Consider the following 26,542-nt stretch of genomic DNA (forward strand, 5'->3'; position numbering starts at 1 on the left):
GCAACCATAAACAGGGCGGAAACCTGTTTTCCCGAGAGTTCTGTCCTGGGAATGTTCTGTCCCAAAATCAGGCAACTTTCATATAATTCCCTCTTACCCATATTTACGAGCTTCAGAGGGAATATGCCTGGATTATCTTTGTTAGTATGCCCAGGTTGGGTTTTGAGGAAGCTGTAAATGTGTTGCTGGAAAAGTGCAGCAGGTCAGGCAGCATCCAAGGAACAGGAGAATCGACGTTTTGGGCATAAGCCCTTCTTCAGGAATGAGGAAAGTGTGTCCAACAGGCTAAGATAAAAGGTAGGGAGGAGGGACTTGGGGGAGGGGCATTGGAAATGGAATAGGTAGAAGGAGGTCAAGGTGAGGGTGATAGGCCAGAGTGGGGTGGGGGGGCGGAGAGGTCAGGAAGAAGATTGCAGGTTAGGAAGGCGGTGCTGAGTTCGAGGGATTTGACTGAGACAAGGTGGGGGGAGGGGAAATGAGGAAACTGGAGAAATCTGAGTTCATCCCTTGTGGTTGGAGGGTTCCTAGGCAAAAGATGAGGCGCTCTTCCTCCAGCCGTCGGGTTGCTATGATCTGGCAATGGAGGAGTCCAAGGACCTGCATGTCCTTGGTGGAGTGGGAGGGGGAGTTGAAGTGTTGAGCCACAGGGCGGTTGGGTTGGTTGGTGTGGGTGTCCCAGAGGTGTTCTCTGAAACGTTCCGCAAGTAGGCGGCCTGTCTCCCCAATATAGAGGAGGTCACATCGGGTGCAGCGGATGCAGTAAATGATGTGTGTGGAGGTGCAGGTGAATTTGTGGTGGATATGGAAGTATCCCTTGGGGCCTTGGAGGGAGGTAAGGGGGGAGGTGTGGGTGCAAGCTTTGCATTTCTTGCGGTTGCAGGAGAAGGTGCCAGGAGTGGAGGTTGGGTTGGTGGGGGATGTGGACCTGACGAGGGAGTCACGGAGGGAGTGATCTTTTTGGAACGCTGATAGGGGAGGGGAGGGAAATATATCCCTGGTGGTGGGGCCCGTTTGGAGGTGGCAGAAATGGCGGCGGATGATACAATGTATATGGAGGTTGGTGGGGTGGTAGATGAGGACCAGTGGGGTTCTGTCCTGGTGGCGGTTGGAGGGTCGGGGTTCAAAGGTGGAGGAGCGGGAAGTGGAGGAGATGCGGTGGAGGGCATCGTCGACCACGTCTGGGAGGAAATTGCGGTCTTTGAAGAAGGAGGCCATCTGGGTTGTATGGTATTGGAACTGGTCCTCCTGGGAGCAGATGCGGCGGAGACAAAGGAATTGGGAATATGGGATGGCGTTTTTACAGGGGGTAGGGTGGGAGGACGTGTAGTCTAGGTAGCTGTGGGAGTCAGTCGGTTTATAGTAAATGTCCGTGTTGCCCGGGATAGAAATGGAAAGGTCTAGGAAGGGGAAGGAGGAGTATGAGATGGTCCAGGTGAATTTGAGGTCGGGGTGGAAGGTGTTGGTAAAGTGGATGAACTGTTCAACCTCCTCATGGGAGCACAAGGCAGCACAGATACAGTCATCGATGTAGCGGAGGAAAAGGTGGGGGATGGGGCCAGTGTAGCTGCGGAAGATGGACTGTTCCACATATCCTACGAAGAGGCAGGCATAGCTGGGGCCCATGCGGGCGCCCAGGGCTACTCCTTTGGTTTGGAGAAAGTGGGAGGATTGGAAAGAGAAGTTGTTCAGGGTGAGGACCAGTTCAGTCAGTCGAAGGAGGGTGTCAGTTGAAGGGTACTGCTTGGTACGGCGGGAAAGGAAGAACAGGAAACCATACCTGCAAATATCAGTGGCAGAAATAAAAGCCCTTTCTTTACTGAGGCTGTGCATTTTAATCTAGATGCTGGATGAGAAACATGAGAAGATGGTATAACCTGAACAGCAAAGTGGCAACAGAAATGTGAGTAATGAGAATTAACAAAATAAAACAGACATCTTTCATTATTGGAATTTAAATTATCTTTTGATCCTAGTTTGAGTTAACTTGATGACTAATGATCAAATTAGGTTGTTAATAGCAGTGTTCATCTTGAATTTAGAACTGTGGTTTTGCAGGGTGCTATATAAATTGTTTATTGTTTTTGACACAAACATCAGCAGCAGAAATAAAATCAGAAGGATGGCATCCTCAGTCAGAGATTTTGCCAGCCTCATTCTCGATGAAGAGCTTATGCTTGAAACGTCGATTCTTCTGCTTGTCAGATGCTGCCTGACTGGCTGTGCTTTTTCAGCACACACTCTCGATGGCTGAGAATAAGAATGAGTTCATATTACCCTTAATGAGGATCTGAATATATGAAAGGAGAAAGCAAGAAGGGGAGCATAACCAACCATGTTGCTCAAGACTTTGAGAAATACCAGTCTTCATGCTGTCGGGTGCATTTGGCATCCTTCATGACTCTGCAGGTTGGGGTGAGACAACAGCTGGAAGCTGGGAATCTCACTTTGACATATATTCATGATGTTGGGGCTGTGACCCTGGAGTTCCAAGGCATTGTTTGATCTTTCAAGAATGGGCTTATCTAAATTAATCTAGCTTTCAATAATTCTTCATTAATTGCTGAAGGTTTGGAAATGTCATTCAGAAAAAGCTATAAACAGACAATACGGGACACTAAAGTGTCACCTTAGCACAATAGGAACACTTTGCTCTATGACCTATGTGGAGACATGTCTGTTCAAGAAGATGTTAGTATATTGCTGGATGCAAGTGGAGAATGGTAAGTATTAGTATGCAGCACAAATGCAGTACCAAACATGTACAGACTGAATTCACGTGCCTTATCTCAATTCGCAGCCAATTCAGAAAAAAGTCAGTGGAGTGATGATTAGAACATGTACTATTTCACATAGCGCTGAGTATGGCTAAGCTAAACTTCTCATGTTTCATTAGAAATAGCACCTTTGCAATTGAGAAGTCTAAAGCCAAAAAAAAAATTGAAAGCAAATTCAAATTGATATTTTATTGGAAAATTGAAACTGCTGTGACACACAAATGTACTCAAAATGACTACTCATTATGATTACCTTGTAGTTATTAGAATGCAATTGTATTAAAAATCATGATTTCTGGATAAATTCCCAATACTTTAAATGCGATACTTTGCATCGTTTTGCTCCTGCATCTATGAACTGATGCTTTTTTCTAAATTTAATGGAAATTAAAAGTGTTCTGCAGGGATTTATCATTATTTTCAGTTCACGTGCCAATTGGAGATAAAGGAACACAGTTCTGAGAAGAGACAGAGTACTGCAAAGAAGCAAAGTGAAAACATTTATGTGCTCCCTGGTGAAATATTTAACTCTGATTAAAGCTATGGGCAGCATTCCAGTTATATTGCATTCTCCTAGCCTCACTAGCACATCTCAACTAGAATTGTTTTTATGCTCACGTGGCACTTAATGCGTTGATAAAAATAATTCTGTTATCTACTTTTTTGTGCTTTGAATATTTATGAAGACGGAATCTAATTTAGTATCCCTGTAAAAATAGAGCACCAACTTACATAAAGATCGCCTACCTGAGTGGAGTAGACAGACTAGTGATCATGAGATTTTAACATTAGAAGATTCAGTGAAGTACAATTTTGTGCCAGTAAACTGGCTGATTAGATCACCTCTTTATTGTAAAACCCATTTGGTTTTCATTTTGGGTCTCGGCACTTTGAAATAATTCCAGCTGAACTTTTAAAATTCAACGTGGATATGTATAAAATGATGTTTAATGATGTTCACAGCGACAAGTTTGAAAACTTTAAAGATATTTAAACAGTGCAAATGATGAAGTTCTGAATTCTCTGTAAGATAAGGCTAGGGACACCTGCAATTACTACATGCACAGAGAAAGCTTGGAATTGTAACTTACCCAGTCCCATTGTAATCTCATCCAGGTGCTGCATCCAGATGGGTTTATGGTTCACTCATTTCTCTATTACTGTGAAGAACCAGTTAGCTGCACAATAATATCTTCTCTTTTCTCAGAATGCTGCAGATTGTGTCAATATCTAAAAGCAGACACTGGTGTCATCAGATCAATGATGTGCAAAAGTAAAGGACCTATTCTCCTGTAATATATCAGGTAGTTTGCAATTGCTGCTGAGACATATTTGAGACCAACACAAGATTCCTTTGTTTGTTAGAGAATCTAATACACTGAGTGGATAATTATCTGTAACCATGCAATGCAGTTATTGGATGAAACAGAACCGTTTCAGTTCCAAACACCAATACAACATATTAGAATCAGTCCTACAAATCTTAGTCATTTTGTGAGCCAACAATCTTTGGGTCTTCTGAAGCAATAATTTGAATACTTTGAACTCATGGTGCTTTGTGCTATGAGCCACCAAAAGTTGTTATATTCTTAATGGCTGAGAATGAGAATCTTTTCACAAGGGCAATTTAGTTTCGAATCACTGCGAGAATGGGGAATGATGTGCATTGAACTGTTTTACATTGTAGACACATCGGTATTTCTGTGAAAACCAATGCAGTTGCCTGAATTCACTTGATAACGAAGTATCACAACAAGATGCATACTTTGTGAAAAATACACAGCTAGATAGCATACCTGTACATAACATGAACTCACTTTCAGAACACACACACTAACAATATTAAAGAATGGATTAGCAGTCTAGTCACACGCAATGGGTTCAGCCTAAATTTGAGACGCATGTGAAGGATTCCCACTGAACAATACAGTGGGCAGCAATGTGTAAAGCACTGTGGATGTCATTTGGATGCTTTTGGGTTGAGATTGCTTTGTAACTGATGACAGACAATGCTATGAATTACAGCTGGGTCAAATGTTAAATGTAAATAATAACTTGTTATTAAGGATTGTAACCTTGAAGTGACACTTCCAATGAAAGTGTGGCTGTATGAATTCTTGGCATATGAAGTGTGACGAGGCTAAGCTGATGACTGTACCTGATTGAAATATTGGTAATGTAGCAGCATGCAAAGTGATTTTTATTTGATATTTTAGTACTGTACAGACCAGGAATGTAAACTCAAAACTGGAATCTGCAGGGAGCCTCAACCCAATTTCATTTGCTATTGCTGTGCATGAGTGTATCAGAAAATTGAACTCTCCCATCACATACTAGACTCCATATTATTTTCCAACGTCTGTTACAAGACTTAATACTCTTTTGTCACAACACTGCTTTTCATTGTCTCTACAGTGTATAGATTCTGCTTGAATTCAATCACAGTGAACAACATATAATACAGAGGTTGTCATTTTAGATCTGCTCACTCTCTCCTCTTGGCATATCTCTGCAAAGCTACTGGGAACTGTTGATGTATGAAATGCAAAGTATAAAGCATATCTATGCTGGTAACAATGTAGCCTATTAAAGATTAAAGCAAAACCAATTTATCTTAACTTTATCTTTTGGTGCAAAAGCACTCATGAAGTAAGAATTGATAGTGAAGGAGAATTAAATATTTATTGCACTTTGAAACGAGGTAGTAGTAAACATTACAAGGTCATGTAGGGCAATAGACTGTCCTGCAAATATGGCCACAATGCTTTACGTTGTGAAAACTTTGTTGAATTTTTATCTTCAGCTGCCATTTGGGAGCAACAATTCTGGTTATCAAAGTGCTATAACTGAGGAGTGTGAGTGCATAACCTGCAAACAAGCTTTGTCAGGAACTGGAGATTGCTTTGGACTAAAAAGTAGTTTAGCTTCCTTAGAGGAAATGAAATGACAGCCACCAAACTACTCCAAAAGGTTAACAGCCAGATTAGAACAATGCAGGGAGGAGATTAAATGAGCATTGAGAAAACTGGACCATCTTGAAGCAAAGTATTTGTAATCCATTTCCAGTTTGTGCTTTCCTTCCATAGTCAATGAAATATTAAATTTAACTGTAGCTATACTAAAATAAGATGGGAGTTTTTTGTCATTCAAGCAAACCATTTGGACATAGTGTTTCTACACACTCGGACCAAGATTGTTTTCAGAGTACTTAATTTAAAATGACAATCGGTTAGGATCTAAAGGAACCAATTGATTTAGCATTACACATTTTGCACAACTGCCAAACAAAAATTATAGGTGATGTTTGTACTCAACATTGCTATAGGCATAACATATAGATCATAAAGTTCAAAAATATACCTCAATAATTGTCAGCAGAAAGGCAATTCTACTGCCCTTCTTGAAATGAGGCTGTTTTCAATCAGATGATTCCATAAGGTTGACCATTTCTAACAGAGTCTGGTTCTGATACGGTGACCAGTGTCCACTTTCCCAGTCATGGTTCTTCACACATGTGCCTCATTAATTAATACAGAGGGAAAGATATTCAGTTGCTCCATCAAAACTGCTGGGGCAGAAGATAACGTTGGGGAAATAGGCATTGAATTCTGATTTCTGATTCAGGGAAAGCTCTTTTGTCATGTTGTCCAAAGGTAGAAAGCAGTAAAGGTCTTGCAGAAGCAACAACTGAAACACTCAGCATCTATACAGAAAAACAGAGTACACACTTTCCCAATCCAAAGATTTGCAGATCTTTCCTTCAGCGATGTTTTTAGGCACCGCTGGAACATCCTCACCTCTACATTAGCAATTTTGCTCCATAATCTGGTGCCTAATCTTATGGGACTTCTGCTGAAATATTTCAGGCCACAAAATGGAATTCCTGTTAAATTGAGAGGGAATCTTTAAATCCAGCAAAAGCGAAAAGACAGGTCCAACCACAGCTTCAACATTGGTAGGGCTAGAATATATGCCCTGAGTCCTCGGTAGATGGAATAGGGATCTAGCCAGTGTTGTTGACACCAATCCACATCAGCCATCCAGCCAACTAGCCCCCAATGAGCCTGAGTTGTTGTAGCAATATATCATTTTATCACAATATTGTAGTCTGAAGCTATAGACAGTGAGGATGGGAGCTCCAATTTATTTCCATCACTCAGCTGACCATAAACTCATCCACCCATTGGATTATATTTGAAATGTGTGACTTAAATCTAGCTTTTGTTTAGAGGAGAGGACACTACCAGTGTACTACAAGATTTCTGAGGGCTATATTTCTGTAGTAAGTAGCAATATTCTTTACATCTCAAGCAATACTCATATTGGCCAAGTGGAATTCTTTGTTGGAAATGTCAGGATTAGGATTGGTCCCTTGCTTGGGTCCAAATGGAGTAATTCTGCAACATTTGCTGTCATGAGATCAGGTAGTCTTTCTTTTTAAAGAAGTTAAATCACACAACACCAGGTTTTAGTCCAACCACAGGTTTTTGGAGTGATGCTCCTTGTCATTTCAAATAAACATGTTGAGATATAATCTAGTATTGTGTGATTTTGACTTTGACCATCCCAGTCCTACACTGGCACTTCCACATCAGGAAAACAATTGACAGGTGTATCAACAATCACTGCAACACTTGGAATGCATACCCTAGGCTGACTGGGAGGGCCTTTGTTGAAGGTGTCTTCTTTTTGAGACAATGTACAATCATGTACTTATTTCCATTTGTAGATAGGCAATCTTGTGGCCTTATTTCAAAGGAGATCCAGGAAATTCTCTCAGGCTTCCTCCTCATCATTACCCCTTGATCAACACGACAAGTTGATTGGTCATTCACTGGCCAGATATTGCTTTGTGTGAATGGACTGTCATGTTTACCTGTTAAGCAATGAGTATGATATTACTAAAGCATTTCATTGGCATTTTGGGATGTCCTGAGAGCAAGATAGACATATGGGAGGGTGGGAGAGGAGGTGCGGGAGGGAAGGACAAGAGTTTCTCTCCTGCGATTTAGCAAATGATTTACACATGAACAAGGAACAAGACAGATCACTTAGACCTTTGGCTCTGCTTTGATATTCAATAATGTCGGATTTTAACTTCAGCTCAACCATTCCTCCATATCCTGTAATCTTTCACCCCTTGATGATTAAGAAGCTATCCCTGCCTAACAAATATTAGTCTTTGAGAAACAGATTTCCAATGACTCGCAACTATCTAAGAGCAAAAAAAAATTCCTAATCTCTGTTTTAAATGGTTGACCATTTCTAAACTATGACCCCTAGTGCTAGATTCCCCTACAAGAGGAAACATTCTTTCATCCTTCCACCTAGTCAAGTCTCCTCAGGACCTTACACCTTTCAATTATGTCACCTCTGATACTTCTAACCTCCAGAGGATACTGGCCCAGTCTGTCTAGCCTTTCTTCGTAATGTATTAGTCTACTAAACTATATCTGAATTGCTTCCAATACATTGACATCCTTCCATAACACAGTGACCAGTATTCCAGAACTAGTCTCACCAATGCCCTATTTAACTGAAGCATAATCTCCCTACTCTTGTAATCAATTCCCCTCACAATAAACCATAACATTCTATTAGCTTTCCTGATTACTTGCCGCAACTACAAACTAACCGGCTGCGATTCACGCACTAGTACACAGATATCTCAGAACTCTGCAACCTCTCACTATTTGCGTAATATGCTTATTTTTTATTCTTCCTGCCAAATGGACAATTTCACACAAATTAGGCAATCAAAATATATGTGTCGAATTTCATCAAATAATATGAGTTCATTTTAGCATGCTAACTAGGTCAGCCGTCTTCTTAACATTCAATTTCAATTATCTGGTTTGTAGCATTGAGCAGAAATCCCCATATTTGGAGATACTGGACCAAAACTCTGAATTTTTCAAAACTTTTAAAAGAAAGAGTGTAGTTTGGATGACCTTTGGGAAAAATACACAGTCACAGAGATGGCTATCAACCCAGAAATTCCAATTTACATATCCACTCAAAGTGAACAATCAGCCAGACCTAACACCACCCAAGAAGGAGAAAGTGAGGACTGCAGATGCTGGAGATCAGAGCTGAAAATGTATTGCTGGAAAAGCGCAGCAGGTCAGGCAGCATCCAAGGAGCAGGAGAATTGACGTTTCGGGCATAAGCCCTTCTTCAGGAATCTTCGGGCTTATGCCCAAAACGTCGATTCTCCTGTTCCTTGGATGCTGCCTGACCTGCTGCGCTTTTCCAGCAACACATTTTCAGCTCTAACACCACCCAACACAGACTGAATGGGGCTTCTACAATCCTGAAGGAGGGTCTTGCCCAAAATGTTGACTGTCTTGCTCTTCTGATGCTGCCTGAGCTGCTGTGCCTTTTTCAATGCCACTCTTTCTCAACTGTGATTTCTCCAGCATCTGCAGTCCCCACTGTCTACCAGGCTCTACAGATGCCAGACATTCAACTTAAATCAATATTCATTCACGAGATGTTGACATTCAACTTCAATCAAAATACATTCCCACATACTCTTCACTGACCTCAAGGGAGCACCGATTTGGCGTGAAGGTAACAGGCCTGCAATTTGTATAATTGTAGACTCCGATCTCACCTGAAAGAGCTAACTCCCAGAGCTGTCTCCATAGCCATCTCCAGAAGATGTGATGTGGAGGTGCCAGTGTTAGACTCGGGTGGACAAAGTTAAAGCTTGCTCCTTCGTCAGGTAGCTTATCTGATGAAGGAGCAGCGCTCTGATAGCTTGTACTTTCAAATAAACCCATTGGATTATAACCTGATGTTGTGTGATTTTTAACTGTCTACAGACGAGGAATCCCAAACAGCTATCCCCCTGAGAGCGGTTCCCTGCCATGTTTTCCCTAGAAGCCATTCCAAACAGCAATCCCCAGAAGAAGAATGGCTGAAGATCTTCACCTTTTAGCCCAACAGACAATACTGCAGCAAAGAGCAGTAATAATATTACTTCTGTTCATGAAAAGGGAAGTGGCAGAATGATTTCTCTAAATACATTAATGACTCAAATCCTGGCGTTTGGATCAGGTAGCTTGGAATTTTGCTATCTCTAAACACCCCTCAAAACAAATTGCCCGGAATTTTCATTTCTAAATGCTAATTGAGTCACAGTTAGCATTTGAGATCCTCACTGTCTTCTGTTTCAAGCTTAGCAGTTATGGTATCCAACATTAATGCAGTTGGACCTAAAAATGCATGACTCAAGAAAAAGAAGGAATTGCATTTCCTTTGTCGCTATCCTGGCAGCTGAAAGTCCAGAGATCTCTACAGCCAATGAAGAGTTTGATAGCTAGGAAATCTAGGAAATGTGGCAACTGATTTGCACACAACAAAATGTCACAAACCTCAATAAAATGCCAGCCTGAGTAAGGAAAGGAGTTTCTGCCAAGAATGGAATGAAATTCATCCACAATTGGCCAAACCAACACAAAGGCCACAAAACTTCAGGCACAAATTTACGCTAGCACAAATTAAGTTTCTGTTACCTTTCTCAGTAGTTTAAATTAGTCACATCCCCAGCTCCAATTAATCACAATGGCAGCTGGTATTTATGCACTCGTTCACTGAATAAAAGGTCCAGAGGTACTTCAAAGGAGCATTTTCAAGTAAGATATGATACCAAGCCACTAAAGGTGATGTTGGATCAGATGGCAGTAAAGGAGAAAAGCAAGACAGAGAGGTATAGGGAGGGTGAACCAGAGCCAGGGGCTGAGGCAATCAAAGATCTGGCTGTAAATAAAGTTTAAAGTCCCAGAATAAATGTATATTAGACCTATCCATTTCAGCTTAGGGCAAATACATCTAGTTCCTAAGCTATGTCACGTGCTACTCCTGTGTAAAGCATATCAGGTACTCCAATGCATTCTTGACTCCCAGCACATCCTATGAAGTCACCCAAAACTCTTTTCAGTGATCTACCTTGCATCAAAGCCTGCTCACCCATCATATGTTCCATCAGAAATACTTTGTTCTCCTTGTTCTTTTGTATTGTAAATAGAGGATTGGAACTGGCCAATTGGCCTTGTAGGTCTTTTCCAATATTTGAATCATATTCTACTTCACTGAAATCTATTTGTACATGCTTCTATTGCTGGCCCTCCCTTGTGTTTATCTAATTTCCCCTTAAATGCCCCCATACTATTTGACTCACCTTTCAGTGATAGCGAGTTCCACATTCTCATCACCAGACCAGAAATTGTTCTGTGTTCCCTGTTTGATTATTGATGATTGTCAGGATATCAAGAGGGAGGATGTCAATTGAATGCTGAGTTACTGTCAATGCAAATTCTGCCTCTCTGACAAATGTGCTCTTGCACCTACCCTCATACACCATACTGCTGTAAGCAGATCTGTTAGTTCGGAAGCCCACCCAAAGGCACCCATATGTGTGTGTGATAGAAGAGATTTATTTGTAAAATGCTAATTTAAAGATTAACTAACTCCAACAAGGCCATTGAGTATGACAGAGAAAAATAGCATTCCAGTACTTTAGCAGCAACTTGTAGAAGTTGAATTACAGAGACCTTCTGATGTTGAACATCTTTGAGCCCTTATGGGATGTATTTAACTTATTTTATCCTGACAGATAATATAATGAAGTACATATCTATAATAGAGACTTGGGACAGAGAATAGAGGATTCGAGGAAATTATATAAATGATTGCCCATATCCAATAATGCTTCACCCTCATTCAAAGGAATACTTTTATTTCATGCGCAAACTGCAAATGCACTTTATACGAGTGCTACTGCTTACAGTGCTAATAACACTTGTCAGAAAAGGGAATCCTTTCTTACTGAGCTATTACTTTGAGAAACTGTCTGCACCATGTTCTTTAAATGGGTCAGCCTTGGTTTGAAGTCCCTCGTCATGATGTACAGCTGTAGAAAGTACTTTACTAAACAGCCTGTATCCCCAAAAGAGCAAGATGAGCTGTAAGCTTCTCTAAAGATTCATTAGAAACACCAAGGCACGGAAAGTGGTTGTGCTTATGTTTAAGATATTTTTCTGCCTCTTCAAGCTGGTTTTCTAGTGTTCTCTTCTCCAGGGATTCCATTATGTAGGTTACGACTGTATGGAATTTTGTGTTTAAGTGGCACTTTGCTCCAAAGTCATAAAGATAGAGAAAGAAAGTTGCCTATGTTTAATCTCTGCTGCCTTTACTTGAACTCCTTTCCACAAAGTTGATATCCAATTACTTTTCTGTTAGCGCTTCCCCTCATAGTGAACAGTCTGTTAGTATGCAACAAAAGACATACAGTAGCCCTGGTCTGCAATTGACAATCCCAGCACACACTGAAACACCATGCAATGAACCTCAGAATAATACAAATATGTTGAAACCTTCTTACATGGTGAGCTGCATTATTGGCTCCAGAGTGATCTTTGTAAAATTAGCATTTAACTTCACAGCAAAAACTTTGCTGCCGAGAATTACAATGGGCTGCATTGATTTCCTATGGGCTTTTGATAGAGAAAGACTGAGCTCAGAATGCACCAGACATGCATGGGCTACAGTATTGTGTAGGCAAGAAAGTAAGCAGCCTGGGCCCCATTGGGTTGGATGGTGCCATTGCACTATGCCTCTGGCCTCGATGACTGAGGTTGCGGTTCCACCTACTCCAGAGGGGTGTTGCAACAGGTTCAAACAGATTGATTGAGATGAGCAACTAAATGTCATGAGAGCACAATATTAGGTTGTCACCGATGCTGGGCCAGTTTGGTTCAGGGAGAAACAAAATGCAACAGCATGTGGCCGAACTGGATTTCCTTAAAGGATTGCAAAAAAAGTATTTTAGACTCAATGTGTTTTTGGAATAATCAAGAGAATATCTTTTGGTACCAAGCTAGTACCAGAGGCTGTTGCTGACCATTGCTCAAGTCCTCTTCAGATTGATTCGCCCTGACCACCCCAGTCCCTCCACCACTTTTTCTGATGTCCAAATTCCCTTATATTGATTCACTCATACTTTGCTCTCGATCCTCACTGCATCACCTCCTTCCCTCTTGATTTCTTCCTCCCACTAGCTCTGTGAGGATGCTAGTGACTGACCTGTTAGAGATGTTTAAGAATAGCGAAGGGTTTGATAGGTTAGATTTAAAGGTGATGTTTCCGTTATAAGAAAGTCATCAGTGGTTTGAATATGGAAGCTTTTAGCAAGTGGTGCAGATGAGGCAAATGTATTTAAGGATAAATTAAATCATATGTGATGGAGAAGGATCTGTTGATAATTACAGAATCCCTATAGTGTGGAAGAAGGCCATTCAGCCCACCGAGTCTACACCAACCCTCCAAAGAGCATCCCACACAGACCCATCACCTTATAGCTAATCCACTTAGCATGGTAACTATAGACAATTTAGAATGGCCAATCTACCTAACTTGCATCTCTTTGGACTGTGGGAGGAAACTCACATAGACATGGGAGAGTGCACAAAATCCACACAGACAGTTGCCCAAGGCTAGCCTGGGTCCCGAGCACTGTGAGGCAGCAACACTAATGACTGAGCCACCGCGCTGCCCCAGGGCGGCATGAAAAACATTGGGAAGAGGCATTGTGGCATAAAAGTACCAAAGTAAGTCAGCTATGCCAAATGAAAATTGCTGTCATAAGTTCACGGCAATCTACGGCCATTCTGTCATTAGTTTTACAGAAATGGAATTCTCCAATTTGACTTGTAATTTATGGTTCACCAATGAGATTTTATAAATATATGCTTTAGAAACATGGAATTCCAAAGCATATGGCTTTATTTACAGAAATCAAAAAGAGAATTATAATATACCTGTTACAATAAGCTGAGGAAAGATGTTTTTGCTTTAGAGAGAATGCAGCGAAAGTGTACCACATTGATTCCAGATTATGTGGCGAAATTGGGTCAGTTAGGATTGTATATACTGGAGCTTAGAAGAATGACAGTAGGGGTGGTTTCATAGAAACTGATAAAATTCCAACAGACCAGACAGGTTAGATCGAGGAAGGATGCTCCTGATGGTGGAGAAGATCAGAATCGTGGTCATATGTGAGCAAAAGGGATAAACGATTGAGGACTGAGATGAGGAGAACATTCTTCACCCAGAGAGAGGTGAGTCTATGGAATTTACAACCACGGAAAGTGATTGAGAGCAAAATATTATGTGTTTTTATTAAGGGGATAGATATAGCTCTTGTGGCAGAAGGGTATAAGGAATATGGGGGAGGGTAGGATTAGGATATGGAGCTCGAGGATCAACCACGATCATACTGAATGGCAGAACAGGCTCAAGGGGTCAAATGTCCTACTCCTGGTCCAATTGTTCATGTTTCTATCTTTCTGACAGTTATAACCTCTCACTTTTTTGCAACTTTCCTCAACTTTACATCCTTTCTATATTATAGTGCTGGAATTGTAGACTGCATTGATACAGATGACAATCATGCTGATGGAATTCAATGCACCTTCAGGTTCCAGGTTTCCACCTGGCTGCTTCCAGTGGAATGAAGAATAAAGTGCTGAAAATGGAAAGTCGTGATTTCAATTTGTTCCTATACCCAAGATGGCACTCCCTCTTAATCATTCCAATGACATTTATTTCTCAGGAGGTAGTTAATACACCATCTCTCCCACCACATTTGTCCTTAAGGTATGATTGATTAACTTGTCTAATTAGACCCAATTGGTAGAAGATTATGAGCAGTTTATACAGTATGTCGGGTGTTGTGCTGGGACTAGATTCAGACTCTACAAGCTTCACTGTTTCATTATTCGTAGTCTCCAGGGTGTGACTGGATTTCCATTTAAATGGCACTTACATTGTGGCACTTTCCTTCAGAAATTTGATTATATTCCCAACAAAATATGTCACTCTTACTTTGAGAGAAAGGAGAATAACAATATTAAATGTTCAGTCCTTTGAAGCGTGAGAATTTCCACCAGAGAATAAAGATTCACTCAATTTGGAACAATACAGTCACTGATGACTGAGGTAATTTTTATAGAATTCATTCATGTGGTGAGGATGTAATTGGCTAGGCCAGCAGTTAAAACCCATCACTAATTACCCAGAGGACAGTTGACAAGGGCTGTTGTCTCAGGAGACAGAGGACATTGCTTTAGGTCTGGAGTCACATGTAGGCCAGACCAAGTAAGGATGACAGTTTCTGACCTGAAAGGACAATTAGTGAACCAGATGAGTTTTTCCTAACAGTTGATGAAGATTCAAGGTTATAATTAGACTCTTCATTCCAGATTTTTTAATTGGATTTGAATTCCACCATCTGCCATGGTAGGATTCAAACCTAGGTCCCCAGAACCTTACCTCTGTCTCTGGAGCAATAGTCCAGTTATAATACCACTAGAGCATCACCTCCCTATCACTGCCATCTCAAAGGTTTATGGATAACAGTAACTCTTTAAACCAGAGGAGTAGTCATTTTGGAAGAATTCTTTGCACAGCTTGATTATTCACTTTGGATATCATTTCTGATGTCTTGTTAGTTGCACATTGTTACAGGTGCACTCTTGTTAGCTGCTTCTTCACGGTTTCCAATCAAACAAATCACATTTCAAACAGTTCTTCATTTCCAAAATGTTGACCCTTGTGATGGAATCTTTGCTTTCAAAGTTTGCAGCATTTGAGGCAAATTCTATTTGAATATAGAAAGAGAGAAAGGAACTTTCCCATTTTCGAAAGAAACAATAACTGACAGTACAATTTGGAACCCTGACTCTCTGGACAGGCTGAAACTGGATTAAAGGGATGCATAGCCATCAGCTCAATAATAGTAGTTGATAAATCCAGTGAAGGTAGAACCATCACCGTCTCAGAGGGCTGTTGTCTCAGGAGACAGAGGCAATTGGTAGTAGACTATGACCTGCTGGTCACCACACTTCAGGCAAGGTTGAGAAGGTGAAGCTTTCACAGTGACTTCAACCAGAGCTGGAATTGAGCCCACACTGCTGGCAGCAGCCTATATTGGAAACCAAGCATCCAACCAACTGAGTGGTTAGCAGTCATTCTTGTTAACTGTAGAAGACTGGGTCCAGATCCAGAAACTGAGAACTAGTTGCTGCAACTCTTTCTGTTATTTGAAAATGACCTTGGTGGACCTATGCCATCTGGACCGAGATGAGAAGGCTCTACATCTGTGGTAAAAACCATGCCTATGGACATCCGGTCACTGCCGTTACTGGTTGCTGTGGATCAAACTAGGGGGAGCTTGTGGTGCACGGTCATGTCATTATGTTTGGGGCTGAAAGCCTCAGTTCAAGGCCCATCTGCTTCATATCACTCATAAGAAATCTAGACATGGTTGATTAAAATATCTACATCCTTGTCTTGGATCACAAAGTGCATCCAAGTGGTTCTTTTTGGATTCAGTTAACTATAGTTAAGAGAAGATTGGACAACAGCAATTTGCTTAAATATGAACATATATTGAGTAATAATAACAGATGCAAAAGGAATCAATAATAGCAGACTGAATTATGGACATTTATTAAGTTATAAATGAATCTGAAAAAGGAATTAAAAGAAAGCAATGAGCCTCATGCCCCCCTGCACATTGGGGACCCCTTGATCCAAAGCTGCTCTGGACGCTTAGGTTTGTTTCTGGCACTGTTTGCGATCCTGGTCCCAGGTGAAGGCCAACAACTTGGATCGAAACTCTTTCTCCTAAACAGTGTAACAAATAGCCAGTACTGAAAACAGTACAAAAAAACAACTTTCATTATGCCATATGTGAAACATACAGGAACGTTCACGTGACTCAGTCAGGGTCAACCAGCTGTAAAATGTCATCAACAAGGGTCACCCTTCAGCTGATCCTATACAACCCTTCAAGCCGGAGAGTTGATGTCATTCACAGGAAAGGCAGAGTTTTGAAGAACACTGAGACGGAATTCAATGGCTGATAATCTACATGAGCTGCAAAGCCAGTTTGCAAGGTTCTGTCTTGGTGGAACCCACTATTTATTGTCCAACTTGTAGTTGCTAACAATTTGCCTGTTGATTCATGTTTAAAGTATGTTAATTCCGGATGTTATCAAACATAGTATGGTACACTACCTAAACTTGGCAGTCTGAATGCTGCAAGTGTCCAAAATAAACAAAATCGATTTTTCTCTTGGGTCTTTAACTTATCCCATCTGTTTAATATCTGTCCACTTAATAGCTGCTGTAACGCAACTTGTTAGAAAGGTCACCTTTGTCCTTGGTTTTTGATAGGTCAGACTCCTTTCAAAACAAAAAGCAATAGGGGAAAGCTTAAATGAACAGTAGAGTGGAATGTAATAGGGTAACATGAAATACAAAATCCAGGAAAATTCAAAATCCACCACAATGATGCTGCATTTGGGACAAAGCTTGGATTGATTGACTCTTATACAATGCTTTTTTCCTCCTTTTTTTAAGCTGGATATTCTGCTGCTTGAGTCTTTCAGAAATGATTGGAATTTTGGATTTCTTTTACAAAAATGTTACTGGTTTGTCACATTCCATTTTGGTAATGATTAGTGGGTCATTCTTCCCATTGCTGATGCTGTTTGAATGCAGGCCCTCAAAAGTACCTGTTTCATTTTTCTCTCCAAAAGGATCCAGATTCTAGTATTTGCATCTCTTCTGCTTTTACATTCCAATCATTGAACAAATCAACTGGATTTTTTTGGCTGATATTAGTACAGGTGAAGGGGAATGCAGCAATAAATTGAATTAATTAAATTCTGGAAATTTGATGGATACCACGAGATAAGGGAACCAGGAAAGAGATGGCTTATTTGTAACTGACTTTTCAGTAATGCCCTTCAGCAAGAACAACCAGGTCAGAGTGATTTTCGTTGTTTCCAGAGTCTCGAGACATTTATTGACTATTCATGCCCTTTGGGCAACTAGAGGTGAGCAGATGCCAGTTCTGCCCACTTCTGGGGATTGAATACAATGAAAGGTTTAAAGCATAAATAACGGCATGAAGAAAATTAACTGAATAACATCGGAACAATAAGTGAAATGAGTCCAGGTTTCACATTATGAAGACAGACATTGGTCTGACTTAGGAAATCAGATGGTGAATGTGTTGATACTGGAACCAATCTTTATACAGCATTGCATTTATTTACAAAATTAAATATTACAAGCTTACACCTCATAATGGAATCATTCTAACATTCTAACCATTGTTCCCTTATACTTTTTATGAAACCAATAATGCCAAATTAAATCAAATTAACAACTAACCTCTTCTTTAAAAAGCACTGTAACAAAAATGAACCGATCAAATAAAATTCAAGTTTTAATTAAAATGTTGCTTCATGTGGAGATAATGCACTCCAGTTTCTGTGACATCCAATGGCCATAGAAGGCTTCTCATATTCTGGGCACACCACACCATGTCTCCCCAGGGATACCAATTATTGCATTCGTATATCGATTGCATTTAATTGTATGTACGTTAATTCAGCACATAGAATGCGATATTTGGTATCCCTGGGGAGACATATTGTGGTGTGCCCAGAATATGAGAAGCCTTCTATGGCCATTGAATATCACAGAAACTGGAGTGCATTATCTCCACATGAAGCAACATTTTAATTAAAACTTGAATTTTATTTGATCGGTTGATTTTTGTTACAGTGCCTTATTAAGAAGAGGTCAGTTGCTAATTTGATTTAATTTGGCATTATTGGTTTCATAAAAGTATAAGGGAACAATGGTTAGAATGTTAGATTGATTCCGTTATGAGGTGTAAGCTTGTAATATTTAATTCTGTAAATAAATGCAATGCTGTGTAAAGATTGGTTCCAGTATCAACACATTCACCATCTGATTTCCTAAGTCAGACCAATGTCTGTCTTCATAATGTGAAACCTGGACTCATTTCACTTATTGTTCTGATGTTATTCAGTTAATTTTCTTCATGCCGTTATTTATGCTTTAAACCTTTCATTGTATTCAATCCCCAGAAGTGGGCAGAACTGGCATCTGCTCACCTCTAGTTGCCCAAAGGGCATGAATAGTCAATAAATGTCTCGAGACTCTGGAAACAACGAAAATCACTCTGACCTGGTTGTTCTTGCTGAAGGGCATTACTGAAAAGTCAGTTGCAAATAAGCCATCTCTTTCCTGGTTCCCTTATCTCGTGGTACCCATCAAATTTCCAGAATTTAATTAATTCAATTTATTGCTGCATTCCCCTTCACCTGTACTAATATCAGCCAAAAAAATCCAGTTGATTTGTTCAATGATTGGAATGTAAAAGCAGAAGAGATGCAAATACTAGAATCTGGATCCTTTTGGAGAGAAAAATGAAACAGGTACTTTTGAGGGCCTGCATTCAAACAGCATCAGCAATGGGAAGAATGGCCCACTAATCATTACCAAAATGGAATGTGACAAACCAGTAACATTTTTGTAAAAGAAATCCAAAATTCCAATCATTTCTGAAAGACTCAAGCAGCAGAATATCCAGCTTAAAAAAAGGAGGAAAAAAGCATTGTACAAGAGTCAATCAATCCAAGCTTTGTCCCAAATGCAGCATCATTGTGGTGGATTTTGAATTTTCCTGGATTTTGGATTTCATGTTACCCTATTACATTCCACTCTACTGTTCATTTAAGCTTTCCCCTATTGCTTTTTGTTTTGAAAGGGGCCTGACCTATCAAAAACCAAGGACAAAGGAGACCTTTCTAACAAGTTGCATTACAGCAGCTATTAAATAAACAGATATTCCACAAATGGGGTAAGTTAAAGACCCAAGAGAAAAATCGATTTTGTTTATTTTGGACATTTGCAGCATTCAGACTGCCAAGTTTAGGTAGTGTATGTTTGATACTATGTTTGATAACATTCAGAATTAATATACTTTAAACATGAATCAACAGGCAAATTGTTAGCAATTACAAGTTGGACATTAATTAGTGGTTTCATCCGAGACAGAACCTTGCAAATTGGCTTTGCAGCTCACGTAGATTATCAGCCATTGAATTCCGTCTCAGTGTTCTTCAAAACTCTGCCTTTCCTGTGAATGACATCAATTCTCCAGCTTGAAGGATTGTCTCGGATGGGCTGAAGGGTGAACCTTGGTGATGACATTCGACAGCTGCATGACCCTGACTGAGTACTGTGAACGTTCCTCAACGTGTCACAGACGGCATAATCAAAGTTGCTTTTCTGTTTTCAGTACTGCCTATTTGTTACACTGCATAAGAGAGAGAGTTTACTTCCAAGTTGCTGGCCTTCACCTGGGACCAGGATAGCAAAACAGTGCCAGAAACAAACCTAAGCGTCCAGACCTAAGCTTCCAGATCGAGGATTCCCCAATGTGCAGGAGGGCATGATGCCGGTTGCTTTCATTTAATTCTTTTTTCATCTTCATTTATTCCTTAACAAATGTTTTAGAGGAGCAGGTGTTGGACTGGGGTGGACAAAGTTAAAAATCACACAACACCAAATAACATTCATTGAACATAGAACACACTAAATACTACATTACAGCGCAGTACAGGCACTTTGGCCCTTGATGTTGCAGCGACCTGTGAAACCAATCTGAAGCCCATCTAACCTACACTATTCCATTTTCGTGCATATGCCTATCCAATGACCATTTAAATGCCCTTAAGTTGGCGAAACTCAATCCCTGTTGCAGGCAGGGAATCCCACACTCCTACTACTCTCTTAGTAACGAAACTATCTCTGACAGCTGCCCTATATCTATCACCCCTCAATTTATAGCTTTGTCCTCTCATGCTAGCCATTACTTTCTGAGATAAAAGGTTCTCACTGTCTACCCTATCTAACCCTCTGATTATCTTATATGTCTCAACTAAGTCACCTCTCAATCTTCTTCTCTCTAACAAAAACAGCCTCAAGTCCCTCAGCCTTTCTTCATAAGACCTTCCCTCCATACCAGGCAACATCCTGGTAATTTCCTCTGAACCCTTTCCAAAGCTTCCACTTCCTTCTTACAATACCAGAACTGTACACAATACTCCAAGTGCAGCTGGACCAGAGTTTTGAACAGCTGTAACTTGACCACATGGCTCCGAAACTCAATTCCTCTACCAATAAGACTGAACACACCATATGCCTTCTTGACAACCCTATCACCCTGGGTGCAAATTTTCAAGAATGTATAGACATGAACACCCATATCCCTCTGCTCATCTACGCTACCAAGAATCTTACCAGTAGCCCAGCACTCTATATTCCCGTTGCTCCTTCCAAAATAAATCTCCTCACGCTTTTCTGCATTAAACTCCATTTCCACCTCTTAGCCCAGCTCTGAAGCTTATCTATGTCCCTTTGCAACCTGCAAAATCCTTCGGTACTATCCGCAAATTTACTAACCCATCCTTTTACACCCTCATTCAGGTCATTTATAAAATGACAAACAGCAATGCCCCAAAGTCAGACCACTAGTAACTGAATTCCAGGATGAGCATTTCCCATCAACCACAACCCTCTGTCTTCCTTCAGCTAGCCAATTTCTGATCCAAACAATTAAATCATCCTCAATCCCATGCCTCTGTATTTTGTGCAATAACCTACCGTGGAGAACTTTATCAAATGCCTTACTGACATCTATTTATGCCATATCAACTGCTTTACCCTCATCCACCTATCTTGTCATCTTCTCAAAGAACTCAATAAACTTTTTGAGGCATGACCTACCCTTCACAAAACCGTGTTGATTATCCCTAATCAACTTATTCCTTTACAGATGATTATAAATCCTACCTCCTATACACTTACCAGCACTTTAACCACAACTGAAGTAAGGCTCACTGGTCTACAATTACGAGGGTTGTCTCTACTCCCCTTCTTGAATAAGGGGACAACATTTGCTATCCTCCAGTCTTCTGGCCCTATTCCTGTGGACAATGACGACATAAAGGTCAAAGCCAAAGGCTCTGCAATCTCCTACTTGGTTTCCCAGATAATTTTAGGATAAATCCCATCCAGCCCAGAGGACTTATCAATGTTTACACTTCTAGAATTGCTAACACCCCCTCCTTGTGAACCTCAATCCCATCTTGTCTAGTCATCTTTATCTCATTATTCTCCTCGAAAACATTATCTTTTTCCAGTGTGAGTACTCACGAGAAATATTCATTCAGCGCTTCTCCTATCTCCTTGGACTCCACGCAGAGCGTCCCACTACTATTCTTGATTGGCCCTGATCTTACTCTACTCATTCTTTTATTCCTCATATGCGTAGACACTATATGCCTATAGTCCAACAGGATTATCTGGAGGCACTGGCTTTTGAAATGCTACTTCTTAATGAGGTGGTTCTAATGGTTCCAAATACACCTGACGGACTACATCTTGGTGTGGTATGATTTTTAAGTAATGAATGTTCATAGTTCAGTCTTTGATTGTTCCTTCATTTTCCAACTGTTATTGTTACTCAATAAATGTTCATATTTAAGCAAATTGCTGTGGTCGTGTCTTCTCTAACCGGTAGTTAACTGAATCCGAAAAGAACCACTTGGATGCACTTTGTGATCCAAGACAAGGATGTAGATATTTTAATCAACCATGTCTAGATTTCTTATGAGTGATTTGAAGCAGATGGGCCTTGAACTAAGGCCTTCAGCCCCAAACAAAATGACATGACCGTGCACCACAAGCTCCCCTTAGTTTGGTCCGCATCAACCAGTAACGGCAGTGACCGGATGTCCATAGGCATGGTTTTTCCCACAGATGTAGAGCCTTCTCATCTCGGTCCAGATGGCATAGGTCCACCAAGGTCATTTTCAAATAATAGAAAGAGTCGCAGTAACTTATTCTCAGCTTTTGGATCTGTACTCAGTCTTCTTCAGTGAATGAAAATGACTGTTATCCACTCAGTTGGTTGGATGCTTGGTTTCCAATATCGGCTGATGCCAGCAGTGTGGGCTCAATTCCAGCTCTGGTTGAAGTCACTGTGAAAGCTTCACCTTCTCAACCTTGCCTGAAGTGTGGTGACCAGCAGGTCATAGTCTACTACCAATTGCCTCTGTCTCCTGAGACAACAGCCCTCTGAGACTGTGATGGTTTTACCTTCACTGGATTTATCAATGACTATTATTGAGCTTGATGGCTATACATCCCCTTAATCCAGTTTCAGCTTGTCCAGAGAGTCAGTGTTCCAAATTGTACTGTCAGTTATTGTTTCTTTTGAAATTGGGAAATTTCATTTCCCTCCTTCTATTTTCAAATAGGATTTACATCAAATGCTGCAAAGATTCCACTACAAGGGTCAACATTTTGGGAACGAGGGATCATTGAAAATGTGATTTATTTGATTGGAAACAATGAAGAAACAGCTAACAAGAGTACACCTGCAACAATGAGCAACTAACGATGTCAGAAATGATATTCAAGGTGAATTATTAAGCTGTGCAAAAAATTCTTCCAAAATGACTACTCCTCTTGTTTAAAGAGTTACTGTTATCCATAAACCTTTGAGATGGCAGTGATAGAAAGATGATGCTCTAGTGGTATCATAACTGGACTATTGCTCCAGAGACAGAGGTAAGGTTCTGGGGACCTAGGTTTGAATCCTACCATGGCAGATGGTGGAATTCAAATCCAATTTAAAAATCTGGAATGAAGACTCTAATGATAACCATAAATCTTTGTCAACTGTTAGGAAAAACCTGTCTGGTTCATTAATTGTGCTTTCAGGACGGAAACTGTCATCCTTACCTGGTCTGGCCGACAGACCCTAAGCAATGTAGCTACTTGTCAACTGTCCTCTGGGTAATTAGCGATAAGTTTTTAACGGCTGGTCCAGCCAATTACATCCTCACCACATGAATGAATTCTATAAAAATTACCTCAGTCATCAGTGACTGTATTGTTCCAAATTGAGTGAATCTTTATTCTCTGGTGGAGATACTCACGCTTCAAAAGGACTGAACATTTAATATTGTTATTCTCCTTTCTCTCAAAGTAAGAGTGACATATTTTGTTGGGAATAAGATCAAATTTCTGAAGAAATGTGCCACAAAATAAGTGTCATTTAAATGGAAATCCAGTCACACCCTGGAGACTAAGAATAATGAAACAGTGAAGCTTGTAGAGTCTGAATCTGGTCCCAGCACAACACCCGACATACTGTATAAACTGCTCATAATCTTCGACTAATTGGGTCTAATTAGACAAGTTAATCAATCATATCTTAAGGACAAATGAGGTGGGAGAGATGGTATATTAACTACCTCCTGAGAACAAGGTAAATAAATGTCATTGGAATGATTAAGAGGGTGTGCCATCTTGGGTATAGGACCAAATTGAAATCACGACTTTCCATTTTCAGCACTTTATTCTTCATTCCACTGGAAGCAGCCAGGTGGAAACCTGGAACCTGAAAGTGCATTGAATTCCATCAGCATGGTTGTCATCTGTATCAATGCAGTCTACAATTCCAGCACTATAATATAGAAAAGATGTAAAGTTGAGGAAAGTTGCAAAAAGTGAGAGGTTATAACTGTCAGAAAGATAGAAACATGAACAATAGGACTCGGAGTAGGACATTTGACCCCTTGAGCCTGTTCTGCCATTCAGTATGATTGTGGTTGATTCTCGAGCTCCATATCCTAATCCTACCTTCCCCCATATTCCTTACACCCTTCTGCTGCAAGAGCTATATCTATCCCCTTAATAAAAACAAATAACATTTTGCTCTCAATCACTTTCTGTGGTCGTAAATTCCATAGGCTCACCTCTGTCTGGGTGAAGAAAGTTCTCCTAATCCCAGTCCTAAATCATTTATCCCTTTTGCTGATATGTGACCTCGATTCTGATCTTCTCCACCATCAGGAACATCTTTCCTACATCCAACCTGTCTGGTCTGTTGGAATTTTATCAGTTTCTATGAAACCAACACCCCTCCCCCATTCTTCCAACCTCCAGTGAATACAATCCTAACTGACTCAATTTCTCCCCATAATCAGTCATGCCATCTCAGGAATCAATGTGGTAAACTTTCGCTGCATTCCCTCTGAAGCAAAAACATCCTTCCTCAGTTTATTCTAACCAGTGAAATGGTTGCACTTTCTGATCACCAATGGGCATTCAGCACGGCTGACTTAGTTTGGTGCTTTTATGCTTTTATTCCTCTTCCTCATGTTTTCTTGTATTCTCAGACTGCATGGTAGCTCAGTGGTTAGTGTTGCTGCCTCACTGCACCAGAGAGCCAGGTTCAATTCCAGCCTTGGGCAGCTGTCTGTGTCCTAGATCTTTAAATAAAATGTAAGTGAGGCAAGTTATTTAAATTCGGTGACCTGTGGTTGATTAAATTAAAAGTGAGAGAAATGGCTTTTAAAATTGCTAAAGAGGTTCTGGGATTTGAAGATATATCTCAATTTTGCCAAAAAGGTTTAGGAGGAAAGAAAAAGGCTATAATTTTAGAATTAGCAAATAAGTTAGATTTGGGTTTAACCAAGGATAAAAGTAAAGCTGAAATTGTAAGGGAGTTACTCAAACACTTGAGTGTGTCAAAGAAACAGACAAGTGCAGTAGAGGTAGAAAAACTTGAATTGCAATTGAGGAAAATGGAGTTAGAAGATAAACAAAGAGTGAAAGAGGAAAGAGAGAGGGAGAGAGAGAGGAGAAAGAGAATGTTCTTAGCTGAACAAAGAGAGGGACAAAAGGGAGAGAGAAAGAGAAAAGAGAGTGAGAGGAAAAAGAAAGTGAGAGAAAGTTCTTAGCTGAGCAAAACCAGAGAGAATTTGAACTTGAGAAGTTGTGACTTAGTCAACAAACTCAAGTTTACAGGATGGAGATTAAATATATATGTCAAAACTGCCACAATTTGATGACAAAATTGTTGAAGCCTTCTATATTTCATTTGAAAAATTGGCTAGGCAGATGGAGTGGTCCAAGGATTTATTGGTAATGCTAGTTCAGAGTAACTGGTAGGCAGAGCTAGTGAACTATTTGCTGTGCTGTCATAAGAAGTGTTCAGAGACTATGAACAGCTTAAACAGGCTATTTTAAATGCTTATGATTTGGTACCAGAAACATACAGACAGTGGTTCAGAAACACAAAGAAGGAACCAGATCAGACTTATGAGAAAACGTTAAGTTAGGCGATCTGTCTAATAAATATGCCAGTTAGAAAAAAAAGGTATTGGGTATGTCATGTGAACTTGTTGAAACAGGTGTTAGAAATAGGTGTTAGTTACTGCCCCACAGAGTTATTGCCCCACAGAGTTAGGAATCAAATCCAGATTACGTAGATTTAGAGATGCCTCAAAATGATTTAAAAATGAAGAAGTCCTTGCGGAGTGGGATAGGTTAGTAACATAAAACGCAGTTGAAAGATTTGTTACTGCAGTACAAGGCCATAAGTAAGAATCAGATGGAGAGTATAAATGTGATTGTACATGATGTAGATGTAGGGAATACTGCTCCGATAAAACAACACCCCTATTGGCTTAATCCTCTCAAAGCCAGACAGGTCCAGATGGAGGTGGAGGCCATGTTTGACGAGGATATCATCGAATGAAGACAGAATGTGTGCTGTTTGCCAATCGTCTTAGTTCCCAAACTGGACAGGACTCAACAATTATGTGTGAGTAATCAGAAGATCAATGCTGTTACAAAATCAGACTCACAACCAATTCCTAGATTGGAGGACTGTATTGAAAATGTCGGATAATCCAGTTACATTACCAAGTTGCACTTAATGTCTGGTTACTGGCAGGTACCTTTATCAGAGTTGGTGAAAGAAACTTCTGCATCTGTAACCCCAAATGGGCTATATT

The sequence above is a fragment of the Chiloscyllium punctatum genome, chromosome 41, assembly GCF_047496795.1.
Source record: "Chiloscyllium punctatum isolate Juve2018m chromosome 41, sChiPun1.3, whole genome shotgun sequence".
Lineage (NCBI taxonomy): Eukaryota > Metazoa > Chordata > Chondrichthyes > Orectolobiformes > Hemiscylliidae > Chiloscyllium > Chiloscyllium punctatum.